The sequence below is a fragment of the Zonotrichia albicollis genome, chromosome 18 (assembly GCF_047830755.1).
Source record: "Zonotrichia albicollis isolate bZonAlb1 chromosome 18, bZonAlb1.hap1, whole genome shotgun sequence".
Classification (NCBI taxonomy): domain Eukaryota; kingdom Metazoa; phylum Chordata; class Aves; order Passeriformes; family Passerellidae; genus Zonotrichia; species Zonotrichia albicollis.
The window spans coordinates 8318464-8345681 of NC_133836.1; the positions used below are offsets into that span (position 1 = coordinate 8318464).

Genomic DNA, 27218 nt, shown 5'->3' on the forward strand with positions numbered 1-27218 from the left:
ATGTCTGTATCTGTGCCCTGAATGATGCAAAATGCAGTGACAGTCCTTAACACACAGATATGAGTGACAAAAAACTAATATGCAAATAGTGCTATGCATGATGTTTCCTAAATTTGTGTGTAAAACTCATTTCAGATTCCAACACATGTACAAGCTATAATCTATATAATTTCTCTGAACACACACTTAAGAGCTCATCAGTGATGGGAGAAATAATCTTAATAAATGCCTTTTTCATTGCTCAAAACCTGGGAGGGAGCAGCAGTATTTGGGTTGCCGGGAGGCAGTGGTCAGGCTCCGGGCTGGGTTTCGGGGTGTGGGTGGCAGGGAAAGGGGGGCGGCTCGGGGTGGGGGAAGCCCTGGTCCCTCGGTGGGAATTGCTCAGATCCCCGTCCCTTTCCCAGCCCCGCCGCGGCAACATTTATTGCAAAAGCAGGAAATTGCTTATTACTAAACTAGCTGGCAAGGGAGCAGAGCCGATGCTGTTCCACACTGGCACAGCACTTGCTTAGCTGCTGCTTCCCCTGCCTCTCCTTGTTCCGCTCTTTCTTCTTCTTCTTTCCCCTCTTTCTCTCCTCTCTCCCTCGCTCTCTCTTCTTTTTTTCATTTTGGCTTCTATTCAAATGTGGGTCAGGGGTGAGCGGCTCCCAACGTCACAAGCTTGCAAGATGGCGCTGGGAGGAAGGCTGTGAGATGAGGAACAGGCTGGTATAAACCGAGAGGACAGGAGAGGGAGAGGAGGAGAGGGGAAAGGGAAGAAAAGCTGCTGCTCCAGATGCAATAAGAAGGTAACGCGGCGCGGGGCGCGGGCGCGGGTCCCGCGGGGCGGTCGGGCGCTGCCGGGCTCCGCGGTGCAGCCCAGCCCCGCTCCCCCGCTCTTTATTTGCAGCCCCGGTGATCTGCCCATCTGCACGGGTCCGCTCGGGAGAGTCGCCGGGGTGGCGGGGGTGTCCCCTTGTTCCCTGCCCTACATCAACCGTGCCCGGCACCGGCGGTACTTCCATTGAAAAACCCGAGATGGTTTCTCTGCTCTTGCCCCCCTCTCTCCGTGCCCCGGGCCCCCTCCCCTCGCTCTCCGGGCGCGCTGCCCCGTTGCTTCGGGGGCCGGGGCGTGCATCGGTGTGCCGGCCACCGTGCCTGTCTGGAGCTTGCAAATGTTGGTTATTTGGTTGAAGCGGCTGGAAACTTTACCCTCCTCCCGTGCCATTTGTGTGTGTGCGCACGGGTGTGCGCTGCCCCTTCCCCGGCGGCAGTGGGGTCGGGCCGGGGGGCCGCAGCTGCTGCCCGCCAGGGCCGGCCGGCGTGGGGCTGACCGGCCCCGGAGCAGCCGCCTGCTCCCCATCCCCACTCGTCCCTTCAATTGAGCCGTATTGTATTTTATTTGATTTTATTTTTTTCCCCGAAAGGAGGGAGCGGAGCCCCGGGGTGCCGGGGGGCGTGTTTGTGCCGGGGATCTGGCCGCATTGTGGAGGAGAGGGCAGGAAAGGGGCTCCCGGGACTTGCATCGCCTCCTTCCCGCCCCCCGCGGTCCATCCGCCGGGCTGCGAGGCGACGAGCCAGGCCGGCATCCCCCAACCCCAGCGCCGGCCCCAGCCCCACCGAGCACCCCCTGCCCTACCGGGACCGCGTTGAACTTTTGCCCTGGCTCCCCCCTTCCCCGCCGCCCCCCTCGGCCGCTCGGGATCGCGGAGGGAAGGACCCGCCGGCCCCGCTCGCTCTGCCCGTGGCTGCGGGTCTCTGGCTTTTGTTACGGCCCCATCTCGGACGCAATGGACGGAGCAGGATCGCGCACCCTCCCGCGGCCAGGGGCTCCCCGGACCCTGCCCGCCGGCTTTGTGCCCCGCAGGAAATGCACGTTCCCCGGCCGCGCTAGGCAGCGTAGAGATGTCCACTCGGTTTGAAAAAAAAAAAAAAAAAAAAAGAAATTGTACGTCCAGGCGGGCAGAATTATTGCCGAGGCGCTCGACATCGCAATTGAGGGAACCGAGAGGGCTGGTTGCTGCCCGCGGCTGCCCGGTCCCGGGAGCGCGGCGCCGCGAAGCCGGACCGGGCTCTGCATCTCCCGGCGCGCCGGTGCCGGTGCCAGCTCGGCGGCGGGGAGAGCCGGGCTTTTTGTGTTTTTCTGGTTGCATTTAAAAGCAAAGCGAAGCCGGCGGGGGAAGTGGGGGCGGGGGAGGCTGCGTGCCGGCCCCCAGCGCGGTGCGCGGCCCGGGAGCCCCGCGGTGCCCGCAGCGCCCAGCCCGCGCCCGGCCCCTTTGGTACGGGGCGAGAGCCGGCGGGGAAGTCAATTATTGACTTCTGCTTGGCCGGGTCCCAGGTGGAAGTGGGCACGGCGGCGGCGGGCGGCTCTCGGCGCGCCCCCCCTTATCGGGGCCGCCAGCCGCGCTCCTCCCGGGGGCTCCGGACACCGTGCCCGGCCCCGCCGCCGCCCGGGGAACGCGGATGTGCACACGGGGTCTGGGCGCTCGAATCTTTCTGCTGCGAAATCCGCAACCTTTGAGAACTCGGGTGGCCTGGGCGCTTCCCGAGACGGGCAACTTGGGGTTAGAATCTGCGAGTGGGGCGGGGGTATACACACCTTTACACAGAATTAGTGAATTATATATGGAACCCAGTGTTTTAGCAGACGGTTACCGAAATCACTCAGGGTATACTCAAGTTGTTAGAATAAATCTGAGAGCAGCCAGAAACCAGTTAAGAGCATCAGAATTACATTCTGCTAATGAACCGTCCTTTGACCAAAACTGGTTTAAATTTGTTGCGGAATGCTGTTTATATTTGAATAGCTCCCATGTTTTTCCAGAAATTAAGGGGAAAACAATATGCAATAGTCACTTTCATTGGAAAATGTCAGAACTATGAGCAGATGTTTGCTATGCTTGATAAATACAGTGTATAAACAACTAATATTTCAAGATGACTTATTGCTATTTTTTATTACTCAGAACTATTGTATATCCTAAAGCAGCTCTGGAGGGAAAGCTGTAAATGACTCCTTAAGATTTCACAGCAAATCTACATGAGGAAAATGACATATGGAAAGAAAATTGACTTATTTCCACAACTGCAAATGGCCTCCTTTTTGCGCCTTTTCATTAGCAATCTAATCCTAAAAGCATTAGGAGCAATTATTTGCAGTGGTGCCTGACATTCTAGGTCTAATTATTTAAATCAGTTTAACTTTTGATGGTTGACCCATTAGGTCAAATCTGTGTGCCCTTTGTTATATTTATTAAAAAAAAAAAAGAGGAGGGGAGGGGGGGTCTTCAAACTTGACACCTGCTACTGACATATCATTTTAGCTCTGGAGGAGATCAGCATTAAGAATAAGCAACCTCTTACATTTGTTACTTTCCATTCTAACATGGGTAAGGACACCCTGTGTAAGTGCCTTGTTCTTGGACATCTAAAATCCACTGCTTAATCACGACAGACTTGTGTGGCCGCAGGAGCGTTAGCAGGAGGAATGGGAGAGTATGAGGATATGGCAGGTTTTCCTTCTGTCATGCTTCCTAATCTACGTGAAATGCAGATGAGACACACACATAAAAGGGATGATTTTTCAGTATTTCAGGGGACAAGCTTCTTCCAAGGATCTGGGAGAGCTCTAAATCTTTAATGCATAAGGAAATAGCTCATGTTAGTATTCACATTTCTGGGTGGAATGACTTATGGATGTGTAGATAGTAATAAGTATTGCAAGATGCTTGAAGCACTTGGTATCACGTGATGTGCTGTAGTGTCAGTGCTGAATTGTTTGGCAGAAGCCAATGTGTGACAAGGGGTGGGGGGAGAGAGGAGAGAAAGAGAAGGTGAGAGGCCTTGTTCCAGAAGGGTACATGTTCAATTTATTTTGATTAGTTGTTTAAAATAACTAGAAAACAACATAATGCTAAGCAGTTTGGCTGTGTAATGGATTTACACTCTCTAAAACAGCCACCACAGCCCAAAATTGGTGATCACAGCATGAAATTTGAAGTTGTGAACAGCAGATCTTGCAATGAGAGTTGTCGTTTTCTAGCGTCTTTACAGCCCATAGTAATTAAGAGCTGCCAAACATAAAGTGTATGTTGTGCATTTCTCTGACCTTGCAGAAAATAGTATGTGGCTATTCTTTGAGCCCCTGCTGCCTTTTTTGATGATAGATGTAGGGAAATGGGATGATGTTTGAAAACCGAGGTGCATTTGCCTTCCTATCAGAAGTGTTTGTGCTGACTGCAGCATTTAACCCTGTCATCCAGTCTGATGAACATATCACAGCTCGACAGCCAGAGCTATCGGTAGGAAGAGGTTGCCATGTTTTCCCTACAGAAAACCAGGATTCCCATGCCCTAACCAAATCTGACTGATAAAGTGCACGGACAACACAGCAGCTTCTGCCAACAGCCAGGGAAGAACATTGCCACAAAGTGACATTTCAGTGCTGCAGCAAATGTGGTGTTGGAGTGGAAGAAAGCAGAATCACATTTGTGCCATAGCCATTATATTGCCTGCACTGTGACAGGCGAGGCTCAATGGGAAGGGCCCATTTCAGCATCAGCAGAGATGCCTTCCCTGCTGGGCTTGGAGAAAAATTAACAGGGCTCAGCTGTGGCACTGCAACAACAGTGTCAACCCAACCATAAGCAGGAGAATATATTTAAAAAAAATAAAGATGACTTCTTCGGTTTGGTGTTATTGAACACCAGTGACTGAGCCATTAGGCCTTCTTACATTGGTTTCTGTCTTGCTGTACTATCAGGAGCAAGGACAATGCATTGCAATAGGGATTTCACTCTGCTGTGCAGGAGCTCATTGGCAAAGAAACCGCATTGGTTTGTTCAGGTCTCTTGCAATCAGCACTGACAGTGTGCTTACTTCTCTCAAAAGCAGCAGGACAATGTTAAAAAGATGTTCCTGAGAGTTGTATTTTCTTGTTCAGTTAATCTCCAGGTTCCAGCTGGTTTTAAGCTGGGTTTCTTTCCTTGAAGCATACGTGTATTGTGCTAGCTGTCCAAACTTGTAAGTTACTCACGCTTGTTTGTAATTCCTGGAAAGAAAATTCACCCTCCAGTGCTGGCTCCCACAAAACAAGGAAGAAATGAAAAGTGAGGTCAGTCCTGAATTTTAAGCTGATACAAAATGAGTTGTTACAATAGCTGTAAAGGATGAGGCTACAACACAGCAGTAGCTGTACCTGCTGTAGAGTGACAGGTGGGAGAAATTCTGTTCTTTTTCATCTGTGTTTGGATGATGGCCCAGTGCTGGCCACAAACTGCAATCCAGGATTAATCCTCACATAGTGTTTTCTTTCTATGTATCAGATTTCTCATTTTGTTAATAAGCACAGCCTAGCATGCACTTCAAGTCAGCTGTTCTGGAGTGGAAGCAACAGGGTTTTGCTTTATTGAAATGATGGCTCTCATGCTTTCCTAGAGCCCGTATTGTTTGACCAGGGTAGGGCAGACTGTGATCCTTGTAATCACAAAACCTAAACAGGGATTCTAGTTACTGACTTTACTTAATGGAAAGGGGTGGGGAGTGGAGTTTATCCAGGATTACATATGTATTATATCACATTTTTGGATGTGCACCCTGCGGATTTGAAGGGGCTAAAGAGTGATCTTTTCAACTAAAAACCTCAAGCAGGCATTTGGAAATGGACCAATTGTAGAAGCTTCCTTCACTTACTCTCTCTAATGGAGAAAAGACAAACTGAGCTGTCCTGCAGAAACTGTCAGAAGACATGCACTGACAGCTAAGCTGGGAGAAGAAGGGTCTGAGTCTTTAACTGGCACTAAGAAAAGTTTAAAGAAGTGCAGGGATTGGTTTCCTGATCAAAACAGTCACCAGGGATCCCTCACAAAGAAAGCACCCCTGAAAACAGGGCAAACTTCTTGATTCTATTGCTAGGTGTTCTGAGGGATCTGTGCAGGACTTAGGAACAGCCCCTCTTGTTGTTCCAGCTTTAGATACTGGATGGAAAAATGTGTCAGTGTTGTCCTCACCCAGGTTCTGGATGGGAGGTAGGAACCATTTCATGTCAGTGCACTGGCCTGAGGCATTTGCTGTCCTTCAGTCCCCTGGGTAAAGGAAGAGGGGATGGCTTTCCATAATACATCAGTTTGCCCTATCCGCTCCCTTCCCCCACTGAACCAAACACTGTGCAAGATAAAATTGCCTTCAAATCAGTCCTTTGCCATGGGTGTGAAAAGAGATACACGATGGAGTGACTGGGGAGAGGCCTCATGGTAAACAACCCGACTGCTCTTCATGCTGGGCTGGTCCCATTCATCCCTGGACCCGTTTAAGATGACAGGGGTGCACAGCAGATTCCTTCCCCTAAATGTGTGCTCATTTCCTGTTGGATAAAGAGCCATTCAGTCAGGGGCTTCAGTTTTCTTGGAGTCACATAAAGACACTGCCATGTAGTGGCAGTAGACACTGCCATGCACTCACTGCATTTCCATCTGCTGTCAAGATGCCACCAGCAAGTTTGACAGTTTGGAAATCTTTTCTCTTGTTTGATAAAGAACAGAATAGAGTAATTTGCATTGCCAGTTTTAACTGAGAATTGAAATCGGCCAACAAGAAACCTTATTTTAAAGCTTGTTTGTCTATGTGGTAGTTACTCTCCAGTAGAAAGACTGGATCTTGCTGCTCTGTACCTATGAAAACATGTTGATGTGCAACTAAGATAACTTTAAAGTAAATTTCATGTTAAGCAGAAGGACAGGGTTAACACATTCAGGCTATATGATTCAACATGCAAATCAGAAACAAAATTAATTTACTATGTTATTGTTTCTGAGAAGTGACTCAAGAAACTTCTTATATAGCATTAAACTCAATGAAATGTTAAACCTGAAGATTTTTAAGTGTTAAATAAAAATATTTGTAAAATACTTTCTGATCAAAATGCTTTCTGATGACCTCCTGAAGTCGTTTCCTTTATGACTTATTCTGTGATTTTTATTCAGCTCCAGTTTAAATGCAAAGCAAAGGAAGTGTTCTTTGAGCAAAAGGGAACAGATTATTTTCTACTTTTGTTGCTTTTTTCTGAGTTTGGAACTAGCAGACAGTAGTTTCTAACACCTAGTTTTCATTTGGAGGGAAGTCAGCTTTCCTGCCCTTTTGCCCCTCCTCAAATCTCAGTTGCTTTCTGCAGTCTGAAAGAGGTGGTTATTGAACTAAACTGAAAAAACAGCCTCTCTGTCCCTCTGCAAGAGGCTCCTGGTGCACAGGGTTAGTTAACTGCCCAGAGCAGTAAAGTAGTGGCTTTTTCTGTGGAGGGACAAATTGTCCTCAGAACTTCACCAGGAAAGACATACACTTGAAGAATGCTTTTTTGAAACAAGACCTGTTTAAAAGAAGGTTTGAAGTTATGACAGTGTATAGTGAGATTTAAACTTGTGCTGGTTTTATGTAATGTTGTTTCCCCTATCCCTCATGGGTAAGGTGCTTTGGTATTCCTTGTTTCTGTTTACCCATATAAAGTATCCAGAACAGTCCTCATGTGGATCAAACTCCTCAAGTCCTTGGAAAAAGCTCTTTGGTCTTTTCTAGGCAGCTCAAATGTTCTTTGATAATGTGATATTAATGGCATGATTATGCCCAGTCTTCAAAGAAAAACATGGATGTCCTTCTAGGCAGGGAATATATCTACCAAAGTTGTAGATTGCAAGGAATCCACTAAAAATCATAAATCTGTGTGCACAGTTATGAAGCGTACATAGCCAGAACCATACTACCAGAATGCTCAATAAAGGGAATTTTGGCATGAGAGTGACAGTTCTCTTGAAATTCTTCAGATGTCAGCAGAGTGATGTTTGGCTGAGTGTTTTTTAAAAGTAATGTAAAGTATTACTTGAAAAGTTTTACCCAGAAAGCTTGGTTATACGCGTTTCCTTTTATTAATTGATGCAGTGGTTGAATATTTGCCCACATTTAATTCTTCTGGCTGAGCTTGTCTTCCAAGGAGCTCTGCTTCCATCCCTGATTTAAACTTTCCATGCTATGGTCATGAAGGAAGTTAAGCAAGTTCAGTTCTCTTCATCTTTAAAGTATGAAGAATATGATGTCCTTGGTTCATTTTGTGTATTTATCTTATAAATGCTCATCATATTTAAAAGTTTGCATAATGGGACCCTGACCCTAGCAACACTCTGTAAATGCTGTCATCATACAAATAATTCTAATAAAGCTTCAAAATGGTAAAGTTGCCAAAGGACTGATGCTTTAGGATTTTGCAAAACCCATGACGGGGGAGGGAGGCTAAAGAAAAAATCTCTCTAGTCATTCAAAAATGCTACATTTTTTAGTCTCCACTGTACCTTATCAAACAAGGCTTTCAAAATTGCAATGAAAATTGAAACATGCCAGCTATAAAAATAACTCTCTTTTTGCTACAGCACTGAAAGTATTAATGAGACTATATTCCCCTGCAGGGAGCATTGGGAGTTTTTGGAAGGTCTGTTCTGCACTGTCAGTCTCTTCCTGAAAATAAGTAAATGCCTCTGAATAATTCCCTTCAGGATGCACCAAGCAGCAGCTTGTATTTTTGTGTCTTCCCTCCGCGGCTGCATGGTGCAATGCCAGCGCACGGCGTGACGCAACAGTCTTGGAAATTCTTGGAAAAGCACTTCCGTTTGCTCTAGGTAGAAATTGTGTTGGCAGCAAAACTGACTCTGCTGTTTACAAGCTGGCAGCATTCTGAAATGAACTCCAAGAAAAGCAGTTTAATGTATGCGGTTCTGCATATCCATCCAAATGCAGAGGTGTTTGAGACTGTTGGCCTGTTATTATGGGTGGTGCCTTGGAGAAGGAATGTCTTGAATATTTGCCCAAGTGTGGACCTCTTTTTAGCAGCTGTAGTCAGCTGGTTTATTCCAGTCAGGCTGGGTCTCCCAGTTCCTGGTTGCTGCTTGTAAGGTGATGGGTTTAACTGTTGTATTGATATTCCTCAGCTCCTGTGTGAGGAAAAAAGTGACCTGAGTGCAGAGGGAGGACCATCAGCATCATTCTGACAATCTCTGTTTTGGTGGCTAAAACAGAACTGAGTATGAGAATTTGTTTGCCACTGATGGGTTGTTTGAATCTGGAAAAATAATTTCATGTGTCTGTACCTCTTCACCTCTGCCTTTGTAAAGCCATGGTATTTTGAAGATGGGCTGAATTTCCACTAGCATTTAATGAACAGAAAATAGCAATAGTAACTTCTGTTTTCTAATATTTCACCCTGTTAGTTGTGCAAGAGCATTTCAAGCTGAATGCCAACTAATAATTCAGAGTCTTGCAAGTGCAACCAAATGCAGAGAAAACTACTACTTCTGATAGAGCTGTAGTACTTGAAATCGTGCATGGAGATGTAACTAACCATAGAGGACAGTCATGGAAAGAAAATATACTTTAAGGTTCCTGCTGAAACACTGATCATGTATGGAATTAAAATATCTGCCTATCCAGAAAAGACATCCTTTCAACTCAAAGATCTCACAATGCTTTCATAATTACTAATCTGTGACTTACAGTTGTGTCTCTGGCATGTTCATGTAACCTTTTCTGAGATGTTTATATGGCTTTCTGAAAGCTGCAGAAGAGTATTCCTTAATGGAACAGAAGCCATGGCCACAGCCCAGCAAACCCTTCCACTCCCATTACAGGCAAAGGACTGATTAAGCACCTCAGTTTCTCTGTTTCACTTGTAATAAATAAAATCTCCTTCTCCTTTCTAAATTTTGAGAGTTTATATGAAGTAAGACCTCTGCTACATGGCACCAACTGTTCCATTTCAAAAGACTTACCAGTTTTCTACCTAATGCCCAGAGCATCTAATACCATCTGCCAGAGGCTTGGGATGTTCCCTGTCCTTTAACTGGTTGGACAAGAAAGGGGGAAAGGAGTCCAAGTGAGTTCAAGCAAGTTTCCATGTGCATCTCCACTGCCATTATTGAGAACATTTGCCTATTTGTGCTCGCTTCCTCTGTGGTTACACATGGACTCCTGCTACCTCTGTGTTTACCTAAAACAGCTTGGGTTGTACCCTCACCAAAAACTGCAAAACCCAAAGCACCCTCCCTAAAACTTCCTGGAGCAAAAGCAAAGCACATCCCCTTTTGAGGCACAGGGGAAGTCACTGCATTTCAATGGCTCTGACCATCAGAAGTGGTGAGTGGGAGGGTATCTGACAGCATTAGTGCTGTGGATTGACTGGCTGGGGTCACATTTTTGTAAGTGAGAAGGTAGCAGCTGTCCTTTGAGGCATGCAGGATGCAGCATTTTAGGGGAACTTGCAATTTTTTTTTCCCCATAAGAACTGCTCCATGCTGTGCCAGGCCTCCTCTGTGTCTTGGCAGGGGGAAAGGGGCTGGGTGGCCATCAGGAATGCTCCTGATGGCACAGAGGAAACAAGTCTGCCACTGCTAAACTTACACATTACTGTAGACTAACCAGTCAAGTTTGTTGCTTTAATTTTAACTTCAGGGGAGGAAGGATGGCACCATCTCAAGTGAAGTCCATGTAATGCCAGAGTGTGGGATTTCTGTAATTCAGTGCCTGTTGTACTGTATTTTAAGAAAAAGCTTGAAATAAGAGAAGTGGAAAGATAATATGAACATGGTGGTTTTGTAATGAAATAAAAATACAAACAGTGCAAACTGGTTGTTGGTCAGATCAGTCTTCAGGGCAAAACATCTTTAATTGATGTCATTGTAAGGCTAACGCTGCACTTGGCACCAAAACTTAGATTTAATGCTGTAAATGGAGATAAAGCCCATTGCAGCTGACAATATACTTCCAGACCATGTCCCCAGCTAAAGAGCCTGCAGTGCAAGGCCCAGGTAGGTGCTGTATAGATAACTGGCTGGGGGGGTCAGATTCTGCAAATGCTTACTCAGGCACTTTGCTTGAACTCGGTGTGACTGCTGGAGCAAGAGCTTGCACAACCCAGCCCTAGGAGTGGGGCTGGAGCCTTAAAACTGTCGGGTGAAACAGAACTGCTTGGGGGGTTTATTTATTTTCCAGCTGCCTGGTGAGGCAGGCTCTAAGTGGAAGCCCGCTTCCGACCCTGACTTGCATGCCTGTTTATTTGCTGTAATCACCTGTAACCTAAAATTGCAAAACTCCTGTGGATACACTAATGATGCCTTTGTAAAGTTCTCCTAGCAAAAATTCAACTGGATTTGAAAAGCACATGCTTCTTTCAAAACCCTTAGCTGTAAAGTTCAGTCCTGCCAACCTGGTGGGCTGAGAACATTTTGGAAAAGGTCAGAGGGCCACATTGAATGCTTTGGGTCCAATTTCCCAGGATGATTTGTTGCCTGCACTCTTTGAAGGGAGTGCAGCACCTGCAAATCCCCTTCTGGGGATTCCCTTAAAATGTGGGGAAGCCTCCAACAGGTGTGTGGAGCTGGCATGGCCTTGGCCCAGGGTGGGAGAGGTGTGGCTGGGACACGTCTGAACCTGCACTTGGGCTGGAGCAGGGAACAAAAGAGGCTGGAAGTGGTGGCTGTTCTCAGCTCCTCTCATTCCCCGGAGCACAGGGAAGGGATGCTAACCTCCACCAGCCAGAATTCAGAAGCTGTTCTCCGTGCTTCTGCAGCCTGCTTGGAAGTAGCAGTGGGCAAGGGAGTTGCAGCTGCCTGTGCCCCCCTCTGAGAGGCAGCGGGTTGGCTGCCGGGGCAGATGCTGACTAATTGTATCAGGAAAGAAGTGGGAGGCGATATAGCTGATTCAGATCCCTGCTTTAAAAACCCAGAGCCTGGCTCAGTGAATGCCTGATTAATGTATTTTCTTCTCAGATTCATTTGCTTTGAGGTCACAGTTCAGAGGCTCAAGAGAAAACAGGCAAGACATTCTGAGCCTCGCTGGATGTGTCACACACTCGCTGCCTAAGTGCTCTCCGTGTAAAAGGCTCTGACACAGGGAAGTCCCAGATACACTGTGGTGTCAGGGAAGGCTCTGGCTGGCAAGTCTGCTTGGCTAGGGGTCTGAATCTTTATTTTTCTTAGGAGGCAGTTGCCTGGTTGCTATTAAGAAGTTATTCCTTCTGATGGGTCATTGGATTTCTTTGTATGATCTTTCTAGCTTATTTTAAACTTAAGGTTAACAAGGCATTTCTTTTGCTTTCATTGAAAAGAGTGTAAGCACTTCATCTGAGTAGGAAAGAAAAGCATGGTTATTCATAATAAGTCAGTCTCTATAGTGAGTAACTGAACAAAAAAAAGTCCAACTGAAGAGTACATTAATGCTACTGAGGACAACAGACTTTAAAATTCTGTTGGTCCCCAGAAGTCACAGAGAAAAATATGTTTTCTCTGTCCTGCTTCTTGTCAGCGGATTTGTCAGAAAGAAATCTACCTCCTTCCCAATCTAGTTTGCAGAGTGTATTTGCTCTTCAAGAACAAGTCAGCACAGTAATCCTGTTTCACGTTAACTGTTATGAAATATGGTGTTAACATTTTAGCCCTATACTGGCAGGAAATGGGATTTAAGATTTTTTTTTTCTCTGAGTAAAAAAGAGTTCAGGAGCAGGATTTAAAAATAAAAGATCCTTACAATCCTCTCTCTGAGTCAATTTCCATAGCTTAATCTTTCAATTCATCTCATTTGCCTATTGTGCAATTTGGCTTATGATTTTAACTATGGTAGTCTTTAAATATAAATTGACACTTCAGATCCCTGTGCTGACTTCAACTCCTAGTCAATAGTGTCTGCTTATTGAAATTTATGCTTTGGTTATCCAACCTGTGGGATTCTTTTCTTCTTCCCCAGTTGTGCACATACTTGCTTTTTCCAACCATTCCTACGTATTTGTTGTATCACTGTAATCTCCTTTTTCCCTGGGCTGTGTTTATTTCTGTTTTCTCTGTCTCCTTCCATACAAATTTTACACCTTGCTTTGGGCTGTCCTTCACAAATACAACAGTAACTTCTTCACTGTAAGCTACTGCAGAACTTCAGAGAGCCACCAAATAATTGCAAGTTACATCCTTGTAAGTGTTGGTGTGGTCTCTGTGCATGGAGTCTCTTTAGAACAGGATCTTTCAAAACTCTCTGCAAATGCTTTTCCTTATTATAATACTTCAAGGTCACTTGCCACAAATATTTTTTTCCTGACTTGTATGAAACTGAAATCCCAGTAAATGAAGTATCACTGCAGATGCATTTAGGAACAGGGAAAATGAGGAACTTCCACTGCTAATTGCAGGAAAATCTGGCTGTTCTCTTGACAATGGCCTTCAGCTTCCCTTAGTATACTTTTAAATATTTGATTAATTCTTCCGGAGCAGAAGAGTCATATGACAGAGTTTTAAGGAGTAATTCAAAAGAGACAGACTTCAATGTATTGCTGCCTTGTCTTGCCAAATACCAGTGGTTAGATTGAAGCCCCTGATTGTACAATTCCCACTTACTCTTGACATCAAACCTCCAGCCCATGTCAAAGTCTTGCTTTCTAGAACTGCGTGTCCTTACATCTAGGGAAAACTTGTGACCGATGGAAGGTTTGATATCAAATGCTCTCAAATCCCACTGAAATCAGTAAGCTGAGGCTGCTGATTGCTAAGATCAGGCCCAAGATCAAAAATGCAATTTAGAGATCATATCCCTGCAGCTGGGTCACAGAGCCTTGGAGAGATGCAGTAGTTTCTTTCCCTGCCAGGGACAGTCCTGAGCCCTCTCATTTGTTATACACATATGTGCATTCTTTCTCTGTTTAAAATATCCATGCATAATACCAGACATGAGTGTTTCTGTGTGTAGTAGCTGTCAAGGTACACTTGACATTCAGTTACAACAGGAAGAAATGGGGTTTGGTACTTGGTGCTGAATAGTTTTTCGGTTGCAAAAATGCTAGGTCTGAATTTCTTGAACAGTGTGTCTCTAATGCCCCAGAGACATGACAGCACATGTGAAGCACATGAAGGGGAAGACACAGGACATGAATTTTTCTGCAGGTTTTAACAAAGCCAGAATCTTCCATGCCCTCTCTGCTCTGCCACACAGAACAAAAGCCCCAGGGGTTTTGTTTCTAAAGTCATTTGAGAGCTGCCAGCACAAAATGAAAGCCCCAAGGGTTTCTCCAGTCATTGAAGGGGCACCCACCACCTATAAATGTGAAAATGCAACTGAGCTGCACTTTGAAAGTGAGAGGGCAGTGGCCTGGCACAGTCACTGTGGGAGTCACTGAACTAGCAAGAGTGACACAGTGTGGAACTCCTGCTTAACCAAGTAATTTGTTTAAGCAGTATGTGACTGACTGCATGCTGCTGGGCCCCACATCCTTAATGTTCCCCTCCCACCTTCCCTGTACCAGTGCCTAAGTCAGCTTTTGGGGATGCTTGATGTGCCACAAAACCTGCTGGAAAATCCTGAAGTCAGGCTTCATTTCACACCTGGGCATGTAAAATGCCTGGCTCTAACAAGAAACCTGAGCTTTCCTCCACTGATTTTTAGATGGGACTGCCACCACGGTGTCTGGAGGTGGGGGTTCCATGGCTCTGTGAGTGTGGGCTGGTCCCAGCATGGGCTCCAGGAGCAGATGGGCCTTGGCAGGGAGCAGCTGCTGTCCCAGAGACCTCGGCTGCAGCTTCCCCTGAGCCAGCAGGGCTAAGGCACCATGGCAGGAGCGGGAGGGCAGCCTGGGCAGTGCCAGGGCTCGCACAAGAGCAGCCTGGGCAGTGCCAGGGCACACACAAGAGCAGCCTGGGCAGTGCCAGGGCTCTCAGGAAGGCAGCATGGGCAATGCTGGGGTTCTTGCTCAGGCCCTTGGCTGCCTGATTCCCAGCAGGCAGAGCTGCTGCGTGGCCGCTGTCACGGACAGTTGCACCTGATGTGTGGGAGTTACTTGGCACATGGTGGATGTAGTTTCCCATTGATTTTTGGTGGAATTGATTTATAGAGCTATTTAATGGAATTGATTCTTTTTACAACTTTTTTCCCCTCTTAAAGACCAATTGTTTTTCTTGAGTGATGGCTGCAGGTTTGTGTTTATGTATTAATATGCTTGTGCACCCACAGTCCCAACTGTGTTCTCTCTACTCAAACTGCAGAAGAAAGTCTGAATCTCAAATGCCATCTTAAATTTTAATATTATGTTTGATGTATGACCTGGGATAAATTAAACGTGCTAGCACTTGCAAGATGAAATCCTAGTGGTGGGTATAACCACAAAGCAGTGTTCTATTAAGCCAAGGACTGTCGAGAATGTCTGTTGTGGTTGTGTCTGGGTTACGAGTGGCTCCCTTTGGTTTAGTGTAGGTGGATATTTTTATTCCGCCTGGCTTGTGAACAAGGGGATGAAACTTCAGAATTTACCTACAAGAGGAGTAAGGCTCTGCTGACTTTTCCTTTACAAGCCCATAGGTTGGAACCACATTTTTATCCTAAACCCAGTATTTTTATTGTATTTTAATGTGTTTCATTGATTGTTACTCCAAAGTGGTTTGTATTAAGGAAACACTATATGTTATACCCAGAGTAGTCCTATGAGAAAGTATGAATATCATAATTCTCTGTTACTGTTTGTACTTTGCAGGTCAGTTCTGTCAGTAAGCTTCAGTGGCAAATTTGTGTTGTGGTTTTGGGATTCTTTTTTATTCCCTTCCTTTCTGTCTTTCCTCTTTCAAGGACACTGAAATAAATATGGGCAGGATCCTTACTCTGGGTGCGACTCCTGAGCAGATATGCCACCCACATTTCCAGATCAGAGAGATTTTAAATGTGTGTGCTGAGGGTTTAGGGTCCAGCTAACTGCCTGTCAGGATACAACAAAACAATCTCTGAACTAGCCAGCACCCAAGTCATAAAAGAAATTAGTAATCCAAAAATACCCCCCTGAATGGCAAAGTGAAACAAACATTAACTGTCACCGTTGTTCTGTGTGATCCCTGTGTGAAATTTAGCTAAGCAATCTGGCAGCTGTATGGAGCACTAACTGGATCTTCCAAGTGCTCTGATGCGAGCCCAGTACATTTGGGTAACCTAATTATCACCACAGAAGTGAAAGGGATAAGAGACAGTAGTAGTCAACACCCTATTTGAATAGAAAAGCTCTGAACTTCATCACTGCTTATGAAAACTTCTACCCATGGCCAGCTGTAATCTGGAGCCATCTAAAAGCTGCTGGGAATCCAGCAGGGCTCACTCCTGTGCATCTACCTTACACTGTGAGTTTAACAGGATGGCCAAGAATAATATCATTAGGATGCTGAGTGTGCAACTGCTGCAGGAGTGGGCTGTCCATGTGAACAAAGATTAGCAGGAAAACTGTAGATGGTGGATGCATGATGCAGAGCAGATAATAGCAGAGTATCCTTGTATCTGCAGCTCCAAATACCACGCACCATTAATTTTGGGAAAGGACTCCAAATGTAAGCAAATTGCTTTGACCCAGATTTTAAACTGGTAAAGGAAACTGAATTCACAGGCAAGGCAATATGGGCCCTTTTGCAAAGCATGGTATTTAAATGTGGCTTGCTTAGAGAAACTTCCAACAACAATCAACTTTCACCCTGTGCCCCAGAGGACTGCCAAGACTTTATTCAATGTCACAGTGATCCTAAATGCCAGTCTTTGAGAGAGAAAACTGCATCCTTGCTTTGTAAATGAAACTGCAGCAGTTGAATTACACTGTAGTTTTACCGAGGTGTTTTATATACCACAACCACATTGTAAACTAGATTTTGTTTGCTTGGAATCATCCTAGTGATTTGTACTCTGTCTCTGGCAGATGTGTCTCCCCCTAACCATCACATGCCCTAAGCAATTATGCAGAGTTAACAAAACCTAGAGAAGGCAACTGCTCTTATCTGTCTTGCCCCATGCCAAGTCTTTGCCTTCTACTCTCTGCTAGGAAATAGTACAAATTCCAGGCATTCTTTGGAAGGGAGAGGGTTAAATTTAAAGAGAAGGATATCTTGTCTTTCACCACTACTGGGATGGAAAGATTTTAACTCTGCCTGTTCCCCAGAGGTGCTTTGTGTGATGATATGTCCTTGTGGGATGGGTTGGACATTAGGGATCTGTACTGCCAAGTTTCTTCATTGTCATATGGGCTGATTCAGGACATCAGAAGAAGCATTTACATGAGAATACATGATTTCATAGTTGGTGTTATGTAAATTGGACTATCTTTGGCTTAGGAACTGCAGAACCCTAAGGCTGTCACTGGGCTGTACCAGCACAATCTCTTCCCTGAAGAATGTTCCAGTCTAAATAGTAGATGGTAGTAGATAGTAGATAATAGTAGATAGTAATAGTAGATAATAGTAGATAGTAGATAGTACAGCTAAAGGGGAGAGAGGAAGCAGAGACACAAACAGATGCATTATTTGGCCAAGGTGGTGTGACAGATGTAGAGAACTAGGAGGAGAACCTAAACTCCAGTTGCAGTTTACTTTGCTGCTAGAATAGGCTACTGTTATTATAAAACTCTTTTTTTCATCCTTACTCTTCCAACTAAATTAACTTTCCTTGCCTCAAGGACTGACACAGCCCCTGTACAGTCTTCTGGCTATCTTAGCTATTCCAGAGAACTGGAACAACAAGCATATAAACAAGTCACTGCACACTGACTGATCATTGCTTACTCTGTTCTTGAGGCTTTAGCTCATGGCAGTGAGAGGTAACCAGTCACAGCCTAGGACAAAGCCAGCCACACAGGTAGCAGTTGCTTCTGGATTTGCACAGCTACTCATCAGTCCTGCTTGTTCTAGAGATGCCTACCTTGCATTTTGGTCTGCAGGCTCCTGGTGCCAGCCCACATGGGGTGAGGCCAGGTACCACCAACACCACCTCAGGCTGCTCTGGCTCCACTTCAGATCTTCATGGGCACCTTGCTAGTGTTAAAAATTCCTTACCAAGCTTCTACCTTACAAAGGGACTGCATTTCTGTAATGCCTGGATTTGGAAAACTATGAGATGGAAACAAATATTCTCCAGAAGATGATAAAGAGGACCAAACAGTTACTTACTCTTTGTGTGTTGCCTTGGTAAATTAAAAAACTTCCATGTATTAAATGATGCAATTGCAAATTCCTTACAAAAAATAAAATGTCTGTAATCAGATAATGGTTGCTCTGGTGCTAGTGGTAATGTGGCATAGAATATCTCTTGGTTTGGCTTCCACGATTCAGGAGTGAGGGGAACTGGAATGGTGTTTACTGAGCCAATAAACTTCTCACTAAACATAATTCATGAGCTCTAGCTGGCTAATAACCAGGACCTCAATGCTCTAACAGTTGGCCCCATACATATTAAAACAAAGCTTTATTTGAAGTGAAAACTTTTAGAAAAATAAACTTCACGATTTAGTGGCCTCTAATATTGTCCGCCCCCACAGGCCATGAGAGATCCCATAACTAGAGAGAAGGTTTTAAAATATTTCTATTGCAGTCTCTTTGACCAATGCTGAAAGACTGCTTGCTCCAGAGATTGCCTTGGCATAATTTTTTGTTTGCTGTTTCCAAACTTAGAGGAATCCATATGCTTCTTTTAAAATAGCACTGTGCAGGCATTTTTCTTCCCTATTTATGTTAAAAAGAGTTTCTGCTGGCCATTTGAATGCTCTAGGCAGTCAGCATTCTTCAGCTCTATGAAAAAGCTGAAGAGCTGAAAGAAGGTTTACTCTCTCTAACATGGCATTTAAAAATTACTTCCATAACCTTTCTTACGTTCTAGTTTTTCTCTGGAGAGATCTTCATCTAAACAGGTTTATTTAAACACTTGCTAGAGTATGTATCAGGATTTCCCTTCCTCTCCTCATGAATGAAAACCTGTGCTTCTGCAGGTTCACTCAAGGAGTGCTCCTCCTTGGAGCACTACAGAACTTCAGATCTGGATTGGCTTCAGATCTCCATCATTTCCCTGTGTGTAGAAGAGTATTCCTGTGTTCTGTGTTTGTTTAGTTTCTCATGAATTAAATTTACATTCTTAAAGAATCCTGAGCAGTGCTCAGAGGGGTGTGGGTGAATGGTGGCTCTGCTCTCTGGGGCACGTGTAATTTGTACTGGGGCAGAGTAGTTCATTTTTAAGGACTGGGAATCACTTCATTTAGATTTCTGCTAATGGTTTTACCTTCTGGGGAAGCCTTGCCACTCTGTGCTGCAGCTTCTTTCTTGGATGGATGACGAAACAAGGCCTGCCTGCCTCCTGTCAGCTGCTTTGAAGTCTGTAGATGAAAGATATCATATGAATGCAAAGTACTTGCCAGTTAATGTCAGCAAGTCATTTTGCTTGTACCTTGATGAAAAAAGCTTTATTGTCAGTTTACAATGAATTGATCTGCATATGCACCAGTAGTTCTTTCCCTTTTACTTAAATCTTTTGGAAAATTACATTGACTACCTCTCAGAAACATAGAAGGAGGTTAAATAAAAAGCAATAAAGATTATCGAGGAAATTTCTCATCATGTGATACCTTGAAGATAATAATATTTTGAAAGGGAAAGAAAATAACAACTATACACAAGGAGTTTCTACTAAATACTGTTTCATTCCATGTCTTTCAGGGATTATTTTCTCATGCAGAGCTAAACCTAGTTCCATCAATGCATAGAGAAGTTCTATTATTATACACTGATTTGATAAGATAATATAATTAGTGTCTTGGTCCATTGATGCAGACCTCTGCTGTCCAAAACCAACATTAGGTTATTAAATCAATTCTTGTATTTGTTACAGTAATAAGATAAAATAGCATTATTTAGATACCGCTTGTCTAAACTCAGATAAGTCATTCAACCGTATCTCTGTTTGCTTATCCACATTCTTCTTCTGCTTTTAAAAACCAGCACAAATTCATGAGGCAGTTGCAGGCTTTGGATTTCCTGGTCTTTATTGTTTGGTGTGGCAAGGTCTTCCCTGTCAGTTATTTGTGTCTTGTGTGTGTGGCTCTGCCTGGCCTGCAGCAGATGGGCACTGAGGAAATGAGGGCTCCCGTGGATAAATGCAGCAGCAGCAGCTGCTCTCAAGAAGGGTATCCATGAGCAGCCCACAAGTGAGATCTGTCCAGGCAGCTAATCTGGACAGATATCTACTGGCAATTTCTGCTGACACACAGATCAGGAGACCTGGAATTGATGGCACAGAGCCAAAGTCAAAAGAGAGAAGAATTTTTAGGTAGAAAGGCAGGTCTGAGTTTCCCAAATTACAGTTGTCTTGGGGAGCTTGGGAGCCTTCTGGCTCCAGAGCAGGACGAAAGAAGCTTTGCCAAATGCCCATTTCTAGGATAAATGCTCTCTCAAGCCCCTAGTTCATAGACTGATACAGTTATTTAATATTCTGTTGGAAGTGGGTTGACTTACTCAAAGTTTGTACAAATTGGTTTTGTAGGTAACCTTTGATGAGTTTTGTTTCCTGGTTGTGGTTTTTTTGGGGGGTCTGAAGGCACAGATCCTACAGGACAATGACTGATCCAACCTGATGTTAAGGGACCATGGTGTCTGGTGAGATCTGTTGTTTTTAAGTATTATATTTTGTATTAACTTGTGCTGCAGACCACAATTCTGCTCTGTCCCCTTGTTTTGTAACACATTTATTTGCATGGGAACATCCTGCTTCTTGCACATGTGAGGACTTCCAGGATGAGGGCTGAGCCCTGCTCAGCTTTGTTCCCAAATTCTGTGGTGGAACACAGGACTCTTTGAGAGTGCAAAGGGCCAAGTTGTGCTGCTGTGTGCTCCTGGTGTGCTGCTGGCATGGCTGTGCAGGGCCAGACAGGGAGGGAAGGCTGTTTAATGGGGCCATGTGTTATTGGAACTTGCCATCTAACATTCCTCTCTTTCCCCAGTGTGTTCTCCCCCTTCCAAGCTGGAATGCAGTAATTGCCATACCAGAAAGAAGCCATGATCTGTCTGTCTAGCCTGGCATCCTTTCTCTAAGACAGCCAAACACCAGATGCTTGAGGGAAAGGTACAAGAACTCCTAAAACAAACAAATATGGTATAACTTGTGCATAGAGGAAGTTGGTGGTTGGTTTATACCCTGGGGTGAGGGAGTTCCTAGCCTTTACATGAGTGTGTAGCTGGGTATTCTCTTCATGTATGACAGACTTGCACTCAAGCCACTCCCTGCCTCTGGAGCTGGGTGCCAAGGAGCAGCAGAGCTCCTCTGCACCACTGCACTGTGCTGGTGTGCTCCTTAGTCCCCAGCTTTTGTAGCAAGGGGTCTGAGCTCCCACAGTGTGCTGGTGATATCAGTGTCTGCAGAAGATGCCAAGAGACTGTGTTCAGGCAGTATTGCCAAGGGACAGGATTTACTGTGTTCAGTAAGGTGTGAGCTGAGCTCTGCCCTGCTCCTGTCTTGTGAACACGAGAGCAGCATGGTTGGCTCCATGGTGCTCAATCAGGGCCACCATGGGGGACACTGAACCTCGATCTGGAGTCACACAAGCGCTGCTATCTGCTTCCTCCTTCCTGCTGTTCTCCAGAGGCCAAATCTTTCATCACAAGCTGCACATGCAAACAGCTTGTCCTGCCACACAGGGACCTTTGCAGGAACTGCTGTGAAACAGCCTCCAGCAACTGAAAGCATGAGGGAGAGAGGCCTGGGGAAAAAGGAAAAAGACCTCAAGTGATGGCTTCATCGTCTGGTGCTGATGCAGAAGTCAGTAATGTGCAGGACCTGTGCTCACCTCAGGGATGAGGAAGGGGAGAGTGCTTTTTTAAATTATGCATTGCTAATTCTTTCCCAACCAGCCAGCCTGGGATTTCCTTGCATTCTGAGGCAATGCTTTCATCTGTCTCCTGTTTAACAATCTGAACTTGCTTGAGAAGTTGTTTTTCTTTCTTGTGGAAGATTGCATTGGAGTCAGAGTGTTGTTTACCTAAGATCTATAATAAAAATTCTTTATCCTTATTTTGCTTCCTCTCCAGCTCAAAAAGGGGTGTCATGGAAAGCAGCACGTATTCTGTAGGGAAGATCTTTCAGGTTCAGCCTATTTAGTAACCACAGTTACCAGACTGCTCTCACTTCAAGCAGTTGGTCAGTCTCCCTTGTGCTGCCTGGACTGCTACAGTCTGTGGGTCTGATTTGTTGCAAGCTCTCCCAGCAGTCCCAGGTAAACTGAAGCAGAGAGGTTGAGTCTGTTCCCAAATGGCAGCTAGGGATTGACCATTTCCTGTCATGTCTCCTGTGTGAAGTGATTTTTCCTGAGCTTTTTGAAGAAGAAATGTTCTGTCCAAGCCACTATCTGGGTTGTGGTGTTTTAAGACCCACGGTGAAGCTGTAAGAGGTCCATGCCACTTAGTGTGCTGGAAACAGACCTAGTTGCTAACAAACAACAATCTCAATTCTAAAACTTGAGAATTATCCTCTCTGTTAGGTAGTCAAATCAGTAGCTCAGGGAATGGTCTAGATCCAGGTCTGTTGGCAGACTGCAGCTGATGTGTCTTGGGTCTGATGTCTGGCTTTTTTTTAGGAAATGCCATGAATATTTCTTATGTGTCTTTTCCAGATTTTTTATAATATCAATATTCTTTTTTCTTCTGACACTTTAATTTTTAAACAATGCATATGATCTGATAGATTGAAACAAAAGACAGATGCAGAACCAGAGGCAAGTTTTTCTAAATACAGCTTTAGGTTTGTAGGCATAGGTAATTAGAAAAATAAAATTTATAATTTTAGTTAGCTTATTTTTAAGTGGTGGGAAATGAGCATTTTTTAGCATGGAAGTTGGGAGACTTCCTATGCCACATTCAGCTCCAGCATAGCATGTAACTTCATCATTTGTGCAACCCACTAATCCCTGCATGGGCATTCTTAGAATTAAAATGCTCTTAATTTAGTAGAATGAGATAAATGAAATTAAAGTTCCTTTCAACACGGAATGAGGGTGTCTGTACAGAGATACAATGTGGTTTAGCTAATTCACTTTAAATTCACAACTTTAGTTAATCTGAATTAAGTTTCCCAAGTGCTGCGTGTAAAGACATCTTTATTTAGAAAAAGCTGTTGTTGTGGAAGGAGCACTGGGCTCAGCCCTGGCCCGAGGCACTGTGGCGTGCAGCTCGCTTGTTCTGAGACAGAGACTTTCTGGCCATTAGCAAATTGCCTGCCACATCCTTTTCTTCTCCTCTCAGAACGCCTCTGTGCCACCTCCTAAAATTGTGGTGTCTGAGCCATTACTCTGAGTAACTTGCTCTGGTTGTATTTGCTGTGCAGCTGAGGAAATAATATTTCAGCAACTTGTACCATTTTGGAGCAGGGAAAGTTAAACTTGTCCCGAAACCAGCCACGAGCACACCCTTTGATCTGAAGGGCCTGTCCAGTGGATGTTCCTGCCCAGGCCAGGTACAGAGCAGGGAGAGGATGGGGGATCTCTGGTGCAGGAAATCCAGACTTGTGCTGCATATAATTCAGAAGCCAAACCATGAGAACAACTGTCTTTTAGGGTCAGAACTTAGCTGAGAGGCTTGCTCCTGAAAATACTTGCTTTTCTGCTTTGAAATGATCTTGTGGTCATGTTACATTTTTCTTAGGAAAAGAGAAACTGGTCACATGGGTCAAATAACAACCATTTAGGACAAACCCCTAAATGAAACTTACTGTTTGCCACATGCAAGGAGTGCTGGACCACGTAACTCTCACTGCAAGTTTCACCCAGTTCACTTTCTATAAAGTTTGTTTTCCAACCCTTGCCCTAATGGGAAATTGTTCATAGTTGCATTGTATCACGAGCTGCTGGTTTTGGTAAGAAATCAGCTGGAGGGAGATCACTTGGATTTCTCTACATTTTTTCAACTGGTATTTCTAGTATTTTGATCATAGATGTTATGAATAATAGGTAAGAAATAATGGAGTAAAAATTATTTTATAGCACTCCATCTTTGAGTTGGGGTACATGGAAGAACAGACACAGTGAGGAGGAGGTGGTTTTCCATGGCCCAGCTGATGAATTCAAGTTCCTTCCACCTGGCAAAGTTCTGCCTGACACACTGAAGTCTCCAGAAGTCCTGAAAGCATCATGCACTCTGCGTGTGTACTATAAATAAACTTTTAAAAACATAATTTAAAAACACCTTTGGCAAAGCACATGTTTAACTGAAACCTGTCTGGTCAAGGTTGACTCAGTGGTGTAGGAAGAAGATGGGGAAAGAGCAAGTGGGAGCACATAAATGAAACCTGCTGTCAGAGAAAAGCCACTTGTTTGTCATTTTCAGGCTGTCCAAGCTCTTGGCATGTGAGCTGCGGGAGATCCCTACTGACTTTCTGGATATTTGCCCTTGGCATGCGTGTTTGTGAGTGATCTGAGACTTCATTAACAAAGCTGCATGAACAAGGTTAGTTAACCTGTTAGAAAAAGATCAGGTGGCTGGGAATCATAGTTGATTCTCCAGCTCTAAGAATCCAAACAGCTCTAGCTGAATGTCTCCAATCAATTTGACAAAGTAATTTCAGGAACTCCTCTTAATGAATTTTTATGTGTTCCACCCACAGTTCGGATAGCTGCATCCTTTTATTTTGAATGGACAATTCTTTTGATCTGCACAGAACCAGAGGAGGTTTGGGGAGATGAAACTCTCTGAGGGTAAATTGCCCTGATAGTATCTGTGGAGGTATATAATCTATATAATCTGCACTGCTGCTGTCTCAAAGCACGTCTGACTTACCTGCTTGTTTTTTAAGTTGTATGAAAACATAATGCATCGTCAAGCAAGAAAAAGAAATCTACACTAAGGCTTCTTTAGATGGGGCATTAAGGGGTTAAAGGCATTGCCAGTCCCAAGGAAGCCTGTTTCAAGGCAGGCATCCACTGGAATAAGGTTTGCTGCAGACACAGGCTGATGTGCTTGCAGCAAGGATTGCAGCCTTATCAGTAAAGATAAACATGCAAAGGCTTCCAAACTCCTGTGTCCCTGCCACTTGTTTGGGATCCTTTTCCAGAGACCAAGAGAAAATACAAGATCTTCACCAAGATAGATGCTACTTCCAAACGGGGCAGCCAGCAGACTTTGCAGACAGAGACCATGTATTACTGTGTGGTTTGGAACAGGTACAGGAGATATTAGTTTACCTGATTCAAAATAGTACTCGAGACCTGGCAGTAGCATGTGGGGTTGGCCCTTTCCCCTCACCCATCAGTCTTTTGCTGAGTGTTCAAAGGCTGGAAAACTCTGGGTTTTGTTGCCCTCACTGAGTTACTTGCCATAGCTGTTTTCTGCTGCCAAGCAACCTCCAGGCTTTACTACCCATTTGTTTGCCATGTCTCACAAATACTTTGAATGTTACTTTATTTTAATCCTGATGCTGAGAGAAGGGGAATAGTGTTTCTATTAAAAATGCACAGGATCAGCTACAGAATTTTTGGGCACAGAAAAGGCCACTTGAGTTGCCTGAAAAAACAGTCATTATGGTAATATTGGGTGTAATAAGGGTGTAACCTTGAAACTAATACACTTTTCTTATTTCTCTCTCCTCCTGTTCTGTCACAAAACACAGTAAAGCAGGAGATGCAGAAATCAAGCACCTGGCTTCTTGAGGTCAAATTCCAAAAGTCTGCATTAAAAATGCAGAGATTATTCCAGATGGGTGAGAACTGGCACTCTTTTTCTGTCAGGAAAGTTTGTGCCATTCTGCAGGCTCAGCCTGGGTCCCTCTGTTTTGCCACTGAGCCTGATTGACACTTACATGTGTGTGGCCTTTTTACACAGTGGTGGACTTAAGTTTGAAAATCCAGACATTTTTGGACTGTGACAACAGTTGGTATGGTGTTTCAATCTGTATTTTATTTTTTAAAAATTATATATACTATTTTAAAAGGGAGTATGGCAACTTATTGCAAAAATTGAGAGAGGAGAACAGTTTACAGAAACAATTTAAAAGTTGCTCCCAGCTGAGTGAGTCTTTGAGTGTGGAAAAAGATACTTATTTCAAAAATTTCTCTTAAACTTGCAGTGTGATAGATAAAGCTAGTTCTGAGAACGTGAAAATGTGGGCTCCATGTGCTAAAGCTATTTGAAAAGAGGTGTGAGTGAAGGGGCTGAGGTTGGTGTGAACGTCAGACTTCCTGCCTTCTGCACTTTCTGTGTCGCAGCTGTAGCACGTTCATGGTGTGGCACTTCTGTTAAAAGGGACTCTGAACTAGCCCAGCCTTTCAGGGAAAGCCAAGCTGCAGCCAGAAATTCTGGCCCATCGCAGGATGACAGGAGGAAGAGCTTTGTTATAGCTTGTGTTTGATCTTAGCTGCTTTTTTTCTGCTCTCAGTAGCATGCTAATGATACCTGTGGGAGGTGAAAAATGGGTGAATTCCTGCTAGGGTGCGGACAGGTTCGCAGTTTAGTTCTTGTCCTCTTCTTCCCCTCTGGTAAAATTTTGGGGGCTGTCCCAGATACATAAAAAGGAACTTTTTCCTAGAATAATTTCTGTCCTATACCTGCTGAGGCATCTGAATCAGAAAGGCAGTAAGCAGTTGACTCAGTTTGTTTTGTCTCCTCTCCCCCTTTCTTATGTTTGAAATTACGAGTATTTATGGGAAATGACTGGCTTGAAAGTCTAGGACAAGTCTGAGCTGCCCATAAACCATTCCTTTGCTACAGTTCAGTTTTGCCTCGTTTACCTTAAACTTTAAAGCAGAATGCCAAGTGCTAAATTCCCTTTTGTTTCAAATGCCAGAGTTGCCAGTTTCACATTTCTTACTCTCTACACGTTATGTCCCTCTTGGTATCAGAGGACCCAGCGGGGTGGGCAGGCTGCACCTTGGGTCAGAAGAACAGTGAGATGGTGAAACAGAAGAGTGCCAAACCTGGAGGCAAATACAGCCCAGTTTGTGCTGCTGCCCAGGGAGAGGGTCTGCAAGGCTGTGATAAGGGATGGAAGGACACCAAGAGGGATGGGTGGGCCTCCAGAGGAGGTGGTCTGGATGCCAACATATCTTGCTCCAGCTTTGCAAGGAGGAGCATGCAAGTGCTACAGAGGGAGGGCTAGTTGTGGTCTGTGGTTTAGGGAGTTGACACAAATAGTCTCTGAACCCTTTTTTTATGGGCCTGCAAAGGAGTGCTCTCTCTGGGGAACTGGAGCCTGTTGTCCTTGGTGTAATCCTTTCTTGCTTAGCAGGTTCGAGGCTGTGCTCAGAGCAGGCAGCCATGGCTGGCTGACAGAAGGGGGGGGTTTAGCATCCTACAGAGTTTGTGCTGTGTTAGATTAGAATGGGAATGTTGGTAATTAAACACTTGGGTCTGGGTTTCTGTTCCTAAACTGCTGCTGTAAATCAGCAATTGATTTCTGTGGCAGGCAACCTT

At 44.6% G+C, this 27218-nt stretch overlaps 1 protein-coding gene across 1 annotated transcript in view; it reads left to right on the forward strand.

Moving 5' to 3' along the window:
- Positions 1 to 376: 376 nt before the first annotated feature.
- The window catches only part of HIC2 (HIC ZBTB transcriptional repressor 2), a 75914-nt gene continuing 49072 nt past the window's right edge, over positions 377 to 27218 (forward strand). Inside the window, exon 1 of the mRNA XM_026794687.2 lies at positions 377 to 788. The gene's annotated coding sequence lies outside the window, so the exon portion shown is untranslated. The remainder of the gene's footprint in view (positions 789 to 27218) is intronic.